The 10,848-nt window shown below is 41.2% G+C and overlaps 1 long non-coding RNA gene across 1 annotated transcript; it reads right to left on the bottom strand.

Moving 5' to 3' along the window:
- Positions 1-9,967: 9,967 nt before the first annotated feature.
- LOC309533803 lies at positions 9,968-10,342 on the bottom strand. The gene is made up of 2 exons (XR_014220477.1): positions 10,285-10,342; positions 9,968-10,095 (listed from the first exon to the last, which is right to left on the bottom strand). It is a non-coding gene; the product is annotated as an uncharacterized lncRNA (long non-coding RNA).
- Between the last annotated feature and the right edge of the window lie 506 nt (positions 10,343-10,848).

The following is a 10,848-nucleotide window of genomic DNA, read 5'->3' as shown; positions in this document are numbered from 1 at the left end:
GTCCCTCACACTAGCTGAGCTTAATCGGAGACTCTTCTGTATCTCACTTCATTAAGTCGGAATGCAATAACCTGAACCAGGCTACTTATTAAGCCAAGATAGGATCATTCGAAAACAGACAGTGACCTCACCGAAGTCAGCCATAGTTTCAGAAGCCAAGGAAACACTGCATAAATAAGTCAGGAAAGAGATGAGGAACAGCACATGGCATCTCCCTGTTCAAAGATATGAACCAGAGTATGAAGGGTTTTCACCCAGCCCTTGACGGCAATAATTCTTGAAGCATCATGAAACCTACATAAAAGCGCTAGTTAATAATAGTATTTTCTTTCTTCCAAGTTTGATTGCATGATTAAAGCTGCTGTCCCTTGCTGCACAGAAGGAGACCTGCTCAGTGGTTAGATATATCATAAAAGAGATGCTGTGTCATAAAACAAAGTTTTCACTTCTGCATGAGATTTATCATTACCAGCAAAAGGCAGCTAATAAAACTCCAGTGATTGTTCATTACCACATGCATAGCAATAAATAGTGTAAAACAAATGGTGGCTTAACTTCAAATTAGTGTAGAACTAAATAAAATCTTCCAAAGTGCTGTACAGGTGTTTTAAAAAATGAGTACTATCATGTACGGGCGTAGATTTTATTTGGTTGCAATTGACAATCATTTGTTTTGGAATCAGATTTCTATGGTGTGTGAAGTCACTGCTTCCAGACCTAAGATGCAATGAATTATAAAAGCACTAAATTATTCTGCTGCAAAATGAATGTCCTGCTTCTTTCAGCCCCCCCCTTGCTCTTTCATTAAGGCTCTGCAACTTCTGCAATGTGGGCTTATATTTTGCAGTAGAAAGATACCAGTTCTATACATCTTAATCAAATGGAAAGGGAAAACTGAATGGCTGGCTACCTTTACTGCAAAACTAAAAATATAATTGGAAACGCATAGCCAACAACCCCGGGGCATCTTCTTTCTTTGGAAACAATAGGAAATAAACATATTCCCCTATGCTTCGTGTGCTTCCCTAGGTACATTGGGAAAGAGCAGTTTATTTGCAGGAAATAAATCCTTGAACCTTGAAGTTGATGTGGACCTTAAGCACTGAATTTCCTCCATTATGTCAAGAAATTTGATTGACTGTGACCAGGGGAAGCTAGAGACTCCATATGCAATCCTTATGGCTGAAAAGGAAAGAAAATTAGTGTGGACTCGGAACCACTGCCAAACCAGGCAGAGATCATGGAGAAGGCCCCTGCAACTCCACAGCAGGGTGGATCCACTGTGCATGACTGGTGTTTTCCCTTCACTGTCGGAGGCAGTATGCCTATGCCTCTGAATGGCAGTAGCTGGGAATCATGAGTGGGAGCTGGAGAATGGAAGGGGAGAGTTGGGGGAAAGTGGAGGACTGGCAGTGGGGTTGGCAAGCAGAACCTAGGAATCACAAATGGGAAGAGTGCTGTTCTTATGGGCTTCCCATCGGCATCTGGTTGGCCACTGTGACAACAGGATACTAGCCTGAAGCAGCAGGCTCTTCATGTGTTCTTATTTGGATTTCCTACGTGCCTTTCACCAACCCATGGTGTGTTTACAACAATATAAAAATGGATAATTAAAATCTAATAAAATATAGGTTCTGTGCACACTGGACTTTTGAACTCATGAGGGTGGGCTTGGGGCCAGTGAACATGATCACTCTTCTTCATGCATTTATTGGGCATTTGAACAGCACTTCAGAGTCAAAGAGTTGCACTTTAGCCTCCTGTTGTAATATTGGAGGAGATCTTGGTGTAATCTAGGAGGGATGCTACCTTTTGGAATGGATGTTACCTTTTTAATATATTCCTTTTCATATTCTGCAATGCAGACTGATTTGATTTTGTGGAGAGAGACGTGCCAATTCCACAAACCATAATCCACTAGAAAGAGAAAATTGAGTAACCAGCGACATTTACTGTAGAGCCATAAATATCACATAGAAAAAAAAAGCGTAGCCAGCTGGCATCAGTGACTCTACTTTCTTTGGAAGTAAAAGCTTGAATATTTCCCCTTCTCTTTATGCCATGGGGATGGAATTTAAAGGAGAATGACTGTATGATACATACCAGTGGTTTTGTTATGAATTTTCTTCATTATGAGTTTGCTCAATTGACTAAAGCAAGGGGGAACCCAAATTCTTTGTATCTGACCAGTATCAGCCTCTTCCTGTATTTTGAGGGTTCCCTAAATTGTAACTAATCTTCAGCCGTAGAGATCCTTAACCCAGCAAGGACAATCCATTAAGGGAAACACATTATTTCATTAACTGCAGACTTTTGCTCTACCAGCCCCAATGGAAACCAATAACCACTGGACTGTATATTTAGCATCACCTATTCTGATTCTCTTTTGAGACAACGAGTTATAAGTACTTAATAAACTGTTTACAGTGGTACCTCGCAAGACGAATGCCTTGCAAGATGAAAAACGCGCAAGACGAAAGAGTTTTCCGTTTTTTGAGTCGTTCCGCAAGACGAATTTCCCTATGGGCTTGCTTCGCAAGACGAAACGTCTTGCGAGTTCTTGCGAGTTTGTTTCCTTTTTCTTTAAGCCGCTAAACCATTAATAGCCGCTAAGCTGCTAAGCTGCTAAGCCGTTAATAGCCGCTAAGCCGCTAAGCCGCTAATAGCTGTGCTTCGCAAGACGAAAAAACCGCAAGACGAAGAGACTCGCGGAACGGATTAATTTCGTCTTGCGAAGCACCACTGTATATATCTACAGTGCCACTGAAAAAACTGTTTCTTTTGGCCACTCAAGCAGTATATAGATTAGAATATTTTATTATGACAAATCCCTGGCAACTCTTACTGTTTGGCTGACAAGGTCACCTTGTTCTGCAAAGTACTGTAAGTTCAGAAAAGTGCCACCATTTTACATACTTCTTAACCTTATCTTGCAAGCAGTGCCGGATTTATGCATAGGCTAAGTAGGCTGAAGCCTAGAACCTCTAAATCTAGGGGGCCTCACCAGCCCACCCGCTCCCCATTGGGCAGTCTCCCCTCTCCCAAAATTGCAAACCTAAGACTTTATGCAAGGACAGGGCAACTTGGGCCCAGCAACTGTGAGACTCAGGGCTAGCCCGTGGGGCTCAGTTTGAAGCAGTGGGGCCCAACTTGATATATATATATTTTTGGTAGGGCCCCAGTTCACACCCAAAGTCTGCAAAATCTTATAGATATAAATAAAATCTATCTAGATTGTCCTGGTGTGTGGGCAAATTGGGCCCCGCTGGGCCCAATTTGGCCCAATTGCTCCGATTGCCTTAAGGTCAGCCTTGATGAGACTGTGCAGGGGCTGGACTGACAAGCCCTGCACCTTCTAGGTCGCTGGTATCACTATTCAGAGTACAGACTCAAGGACTTGTTACGGAAATAAAGAGGGGGCACTTATTGGAAATCAGTTTTGTCACCTCCCACCCCCTCCAAATCCTGGGACGATGAGCCCAGCCAGCTTTTATCCACAGTCTCATAAGCACTACACTACAGCACGGTCATAAACCTGTATGTTCAACCGCTGAAATATACACCCAATATATACCAATGGAGATTTATGTTACTGCTTTATGAATGAACACTGTGTTTTATGAATGGACTCTGTATTTTGATAATTACCTAAGAGCCACCAATAGGGAGCTCTAGAATCTGACAGCAAAACAACTGGGTACTACCAAACAGCAACCCCTATTGCAGAAAGCAGGTAACCAGCTCAGCCTTTGTACTGTTGACTGAACAACCCCTGCTGTGCAGATAATAGAGAAAGCTCGTAAATTGCATCCAGGCCAGGATGTACAAAGTGGCACTAATAAAGAAAAGTTCCAAGGTGGCAACAGAAAGCAAATTAAAAACGCTTTTGCAGTTAATCAGAACTATCCAGCAATATAAAGTTATAGGAAAACTGGTGCTATTAACAGTAACCCTTCTAGTTGCCTAATTTATTCGGACATGTGATGCTAATCCCCCCCAAGAGTTAAATGACAACTCATCAGAGACAGCTACAGTGGCAAATGGCAACAAAATATCTGTGAAAAGAGGAGGAGGAGGTTTGCTCAAGTGTGTTGCAGGTAGAAACACTGTTTGTAATGAAGTGAGAGCAGTAGTTTACTTGCTCAAATTAACAAATAAGAAAGTTCTGAGAATTTATATGCTAGATTAAAATTGATTAATTCATTGAGAAGGGGATTGTAAGAAAAACACTAGGGTCTAATATGAATAGTAGAGTGCCTGGTGGGCAATCTCATCCTGCAGACCAAATCACTCGTCAGGAGAGCTATGAGATTCAGGTGAGGGTCAGATGCCTTGTCAATCCCAGCAGGTATATAAGAGGATGACCCGGCCTGCCCAGGCCTGCGGAAGCCAAAATAGGTCTATTTGTGTAAGGCAAGCATGCTTGGGCTACGTTAGAAAGGCAGGAGCTCTTTCCACTCAGTTTCCTCACTTCCTGAGTGCTCTCTCCAGTGGATAATTTTTCTAAAAGTAACGCTCTGTACTCAAGGGAACTCTGGTTGCTTAATGACTATGAATCAATTCTCTTTTTTAAAAACAAAACAAAACAACCCAAACACTTCAGATAATTGATTTAGTACATCTTCCAATACTTGATCAAGAAACAGCTCTTCACACTTCTTAAGTGTATTGGAGTGATGCTTATCTCATTTTAATAGTGGTAGAACTGAAGTAATTGATGCTAGACTTTTGTATTGATGTCTGCTGCTAAATAAGGCAAAGAGTACAGGTCTTGCATTATGCTATTCTTTTATTAGCTCAAGACAGAAATATGCTAAGTTTCTTATATAACAGAAGCCAAATAGAGGTGAAAACATTTGAGTAGCTGAACAAAGATGTGGGAGGTTTATGTTAAAGGTACTGTTAGATGTGCCATTAATGAGTGATTTGCAACTTTGTTTATTTAAATCCCATTTGTAAATGGAAGAACCAGCACTATTGACTTCTATCCTCTTAGAGCGATGAAATATCACAGACAATTCTGTAACCATCATCATCTTCAATGGGAATAGCAAATGAGACTTTGACAGATGTCTTTCCTTTTGCACCTCAGTTTGCACTCCTCAGGCATGAGCTAGGGGCCAAATTAGACCTAATGATAATCTTGTTAACAAAAATGTGCATTATGTAAATAGCCACAAGGAAGCCTGAGCAAGATTTGGAATAATGGGCGGTAAGGAGTGGGACTGATCTATTTTTTCTTCCATGCTGGGGTCCTAGCAAAGGACAATAGTTCAGCAGAAGCAGAAGACTCCACAAGATGTCATGGGAAACCGCCATCATCGTGTGACCCAGGTAAGGCAGGCTTTGGCATGAATGCAATGGTGGATTGGCACCTTCCTGTTTTGATACAGGTGGTGAAATGGGTCGGGTCGCCGCTGCACTTAGTATAGTCAGTATTAAGGCAGAAGAACTAATGATCTGAATTGGTATGTTCCACATTTTGGAAGGTGCTGTTTGCATACCAAGGAAAGTTCCCATTCATACCAATAATGCTTCTCTTTACATCAGTTATGGGAAATCTTTGGGCCCCCGGATGTTGCTGAATTGCAACTCCCATCAGTCCCAGCAAGAGAGGCCAGTGGCTAGGAATGATTAGAGTTGTAGTTCAGCAGCATTTGGAGAACCACAGACTTCTCAGCTCTGCTTTAACTACAAACAACTACTTTACAGAGGCGATTTTTGTTGGGACCATGGGGGGGAGGAAGTAAACTTCCCATTTTCTACTTTCATAGTCCCAGACTGCTCAGGCTCCCCCATAGCTGCTATTTATGTTTTAAAACTCTCCTTCTTAAAAAAAGAGAGATTGTCTCGTGATATGTTATTGGTGCACTGCCCTGCCCCAATGCTTGGGGGAGAGTTAAGGTAATGTGTGAGTATTATTAGTATGCCTGGAGATAAGACAATAATGCCATCAATGTCTTCTTGAAATGATTCCACAAGTGATTCAGTTCATTTAAAAGATTCTGCTGTTCCTGACTGCTAGCTGTAGCCCTGAGAGTGCTTTGCTGATATCACTGCGGTTCTGAATTACATTTGAGAAGTGCATCTGGCATCATCAGCACCGGCAGCTACTCCAAGAGCATTGCCTGTAGGAAAAATAATGGGGCCAGATGAAATGAGATCATGGATTCTGTTCAAACCAAGTCTCTGATTCCACTGGGATTTGGTATAGCTCATTAAACTATATCACTTGAGCTCCAGAGGGCATCCTCACTCAAGTTAGAATGCTACTATAGGGCTAAGACTTCCTCCCTGTAAAATGTATATAGGATTTTAACGTAAACCATGCCTGTAAATCACTGGAGACAGCAGTTGCTTCCAAATAGCTCAGGCTCAGGATACCATTTTCCAGACAGAAACAGAGGAAGGACCAGATGACTAAATGCAAATGCATTGTAAACAATAGGAATCGGTGCCGCCATCAAGATAGAATAAGCATAGTCACCTGTCTTACAGGAACATCATTATCTTGTTGTTTATCCATTATATGGCTACATGAACTCAGACTGAGGTCACTGGATCCTGAATAGCTATTGCTGGGATCCTCTGCATACCCTGTGACTCATTTAGAATGGTCTATGAGGAACGCTATGTCTAAATAGGTCCAACAAGAATACCCTGAAAAGAAACGAACAGAATCCCTTCCACTGCTTATTGTAAGAAGCTGGTGCTGCAGATCCAACTATTGATTATTGTATTTCATTGTAAAGTGCTTTGGGATGATATGTAATAAGGTATGGTTAGCATATGGAGTATTGCATTCACGGGATAAAGTTCATAAATCTCAATTCTCAATGAATGATCAGCTCTCAAGACCTACACAATAAGGGTTTATCAAAAGGGGTAACTTTAGAGTCCATGTTAAGAACTGATAGGACTACTAGACATTCAATACTGTATTTACATCTGTATTTACAAAGCTTCTGTTTTTTATTTTATCATGCTATTCCATACAAAACATTTCCCTTGGACTTGTTATGTTTTGGATACACAGCTTAAACACCATGTTCCTTGCTGGTTTAAGTGACAAAAAGGATTCATCTGTATTTCTATAAGTGTTTTCATCAGCATTTCCCTGACTCTTAAAAACTGCAGATGTAAATTAGTACTACTTATGAGTAATAGTTCTACTTAAATGTCTACTTTGAGAACCACATCTGTTGGTAATGTATGAACTGACAGCTGATTTCCATTTCCCTATATAAGACCTTAGTGATAGCCTCAAATTGCAAGCAACAGCCTTATCTTAAACAACAAAAGCAGAGAGTCGTCCGATTTCAAAGTAGGAAATGTTACCTTTGGATCATAGGTTTGTATTTTTACACTATGCAAACTTTTTATGTCATGTTAGAAGGATTTATGATAAGCAAATGGTCTCTTTACAAGATAGTCTTTGGGAGCAACAAATATATTGTGCTATAGGGCCAAGTGATTTAAAGTTTTATAGGAGAACAATACCAGGTATTTAATCTGTACTGGTGTTTTATTCCTCCTTAAATTTTTGATTCTGCTCAAATTGAAGCATAAAAGACATTAGTATATTATGTTGGTGCAAGGAAGAATCTATATGAAGAAAAAATAATTCCCTTGAGGACAAGATCCAGGTTTGGGGCAAGTATTCTTTAGTTAGAGAACTCCAGCAGAGATTTAAAATCATGGAACATGCAGCAAAGTGTGGAAATATAGACTGCTGGACCTTTAAAATATGCCCTTCTGAGTCCCAAAACATCCCTCTTCCTCTATCATAGAAAAAGGCCAGGCATTTGGAAAGCTAAAAAATGGTTTACTTACAACAAAAGGTCAGATTCATGTGCCTTTCCATACAGTATTCAGAAAAATTGCACAGGCAGTAAAACTCTGCTTAATTACAGTGGTGAAAGTTCCTAAATTATTGGTATAGGAACTCAAGAGTCGCGTGTTTGATCCATGTGGTTTGAAATGCAGCAACCTGTTGAGGCCTCCTCCACAGTGTGTTAAAACCAGATACTATTAGAGGATCTACAGTTGCTAAATGTGGGAAATTATCCAGCTTTGTTTCCGAGGAAATATGAAACAGCTTGCAATCCAGGAGATCATGTCTAAGTTCCTTTACACATTCGTTGCTTTGGGGGCGTTTCTGTGACATTGTTGTTTCTCACACCCTTGGGCATCTTCTTTTGTTTTAGTGTTTTGTTTGAGGGTTGTTTTATTTCTCTGCTTTGTACAGTACTTTATTGCACTGGCTTTTATATGGCTTGTTTGATGGCTTGTATTTTTATTACGGTATGGTTTTATTGTGTTTTCATCTGTAAATAAGTATCCTGTATATGTTGCCAACACGTGTGGCTAACTCTTTTCAGCTAAAGGAATGCATTGACAGCTGGTCACCTTTCTTAGGGTCATGTGCCAGTAGTGAGTGTGACCCACGTATGTATGCATATATACACTCTTGCACACATGCAGAGACATGAGTGCGCACAGCATTTTCCGCACCGGCCTCCGAACCATCACTGTGGTTGGGGAGCTGTAAATGCTGCCTTTTACTACACCCAAACCATTGTACATTTGTAGGGGAACGTGATAGTGCCGCTGTTTTATAGCTTGCTGTTTTTACTTAAAATGCACCTTTGCTTTTATAATACCTCATTTAAAAAATCAATTTCATGCGACATGAATTTTTCTTTGGTATGTTCTGATAAAGCTTTAAAGCATCCAATCAAACATTTAAGCAAATAATTTCTTTGAGGACAGCCATGTTGTCAATAGCATTATTGTAGCAATATAAATTTGACTGCTGTGCCATTGGTTGGCCTTGAAAAAGGTGCTTTAAATGTTCGTATGGCACAAATCTGCCCATGGTTTCTCCTTTTAGCAGTTCATTTGGTGGATGCTTCTCAGTTGGGTGAGTTTGAATAAATACAGGGTCATAATTGCTGCATTCACATGCTACACTATCTGCATGAATTGGAACAAGCACATTCACCAGTTCTCCTCGCACTTAGCCAGGAGAAACTTGTGAAGTGTTTTGCTTCATTTCCCCCTGATCCCAGTTTATCATTAAACACAAACCTTAGGTTGTGGTTTATCACAAACTCTAGTCCATATCAAAACAAGCCGAGCAGATGCGAAGTTGGCTTGTTTAACTCCTTGGAGTCATGAACTTTCAGTGTTGTGGGGGTTTTTTTTGTTTTTTTTAAAATGATTTTTATTAACTGGCCAATCACATAAAATTAAATCATATCACATAAATTCCAAATTACATAGCCGAATTTTAAATTTTGTTGGGGGGACCCATATTCAAGATCCGAAGGGGGATTCTGATCATCTTCTTGCTGCTACGTTAATGTCCCAATCAGTCCCAATCAGTCCAAACAAAGTTCATAGTTCTATCCCATCTTATCTTTCTGTTTCCACATCACATCTTGTTCATATATTTTCTCTTTTTTCTTTATGATCTCTTCTGATAGTCTCCTTAAGCCGATAAACACCAATAGTATTAATAGTCCTGTGTGAATTTTCCGTTCTTCCAATCCTCAAATCGAGATGGTTTCCATATATCGTCTCCTTGATAGATAACATCACTCTTTCCATCATAGTCTCGTAAAACTGTGGCTCTGAAGTCCCACTGAGGAGTTTAACCCACAATGTATAAACACCTCTATTTCTCTCTTTCTCCTCCCAGACTCAAGACCTCCGACAGAACTTCCCAATATGGCGACGGCATTTTTAACTGCGTCATTCCAAAACACTTACACATTCCACGCTCTTCTTAAAACGTGCTTTGGTTCGAAAGTTTATCTCCACACAGCCTTAAATCCACAGCTTAAGTCCTTAAAACAACATTTCTGACTCATGAGGGGAGGGGATTCTTGTTTAATCACATAGGGAAAGAAGGGAGAGTTTTCCCCCCTCCCCCATCAGTCATTTGCCGTACCTTGTTTTGGCGTATCTTCTCATGTTTTATTCTTATCTTGTTTTGTCAGAGATCTCTTCTGTTAGCAGTCTTTACTCCCCCTTCTTTCTTGAAATATGTGCATTCCTTTCATCCAAATTGTTTCCTTTGAAGTTCTGCATCTAGTGGCGCGAATCAGGGACGGCGTTCAGGAGTGCCGAAATCCCACAGGAGGGCTTTGTGCCTAGTGCCCCCACCCCCACAAATTCGGGGGTGGTATAGGGCACAGCAGGCAAGGGCTGTCCCCCCCCCCACAATCCGGGGGGGGGGGTTAAGGAGGCTAATTACCCCCATCATAGCCTCCAAATTACCTCGTGTGGGTCGGAGAGATGTTATTGTCAGCCATCTTCCAATGCGCCCCCTAGTGGCCCCCCCTCAGTGTTGTGAGGCACAGATATTCTGCAGAAGGAAGTGTGCCTGCCTGCATTGGTTGTCATGAGCCCCATTCATACAATATGAACGTGTGGACAGGCCACATAGGAGCTGTATCTGCCCTTCTCTCTCCTTTATTCTTGGCAGCAGAGCCAACATGCATACAAGGACTTGCTGACAGCATTCATCACTCACCTGACCTCTGGTCAGTCATGTCACAGCTGCTCTGATTCTCCCTCTAGTGCATTTGTTTCATGCTACCCTCACTGTCACTTCCCCTGTCCAGAAAGCAATGGGAATGCAACCAACTAGACATTAGATGGGAAGCAGTGCCCCCAGTTTGCCACCCACTTTTGCAAAACACACACACACACACACACACACACACACCACACACCCTACAACAACCCACTTTCCAAAATCATAAAGAGAGATGCTATCTGCATACAACTTGTAAGCGTAAAGATTGTGCATTCCCAATTTTAGATAAAAGTGGGGCTGGT

The sequence above is a fragment of the Podarcis vaucheri genome (genome assembly GCF_965113315.1).
Source record: "Podarcis vaucheri genome assembly, chromosome: 6".
Taxonomy (NCBI): domain Eukaryota; kingdom Metazoa; phylum Chordata; class Lepidosauria; order Squamata; family Lacertidae; genus Podarcis; species Podarcis vaucheri.
Note: the sequence above shows the minus strand (reverse complement) of the source record. Positions and strands in the feature narration are given on the sequence as shown.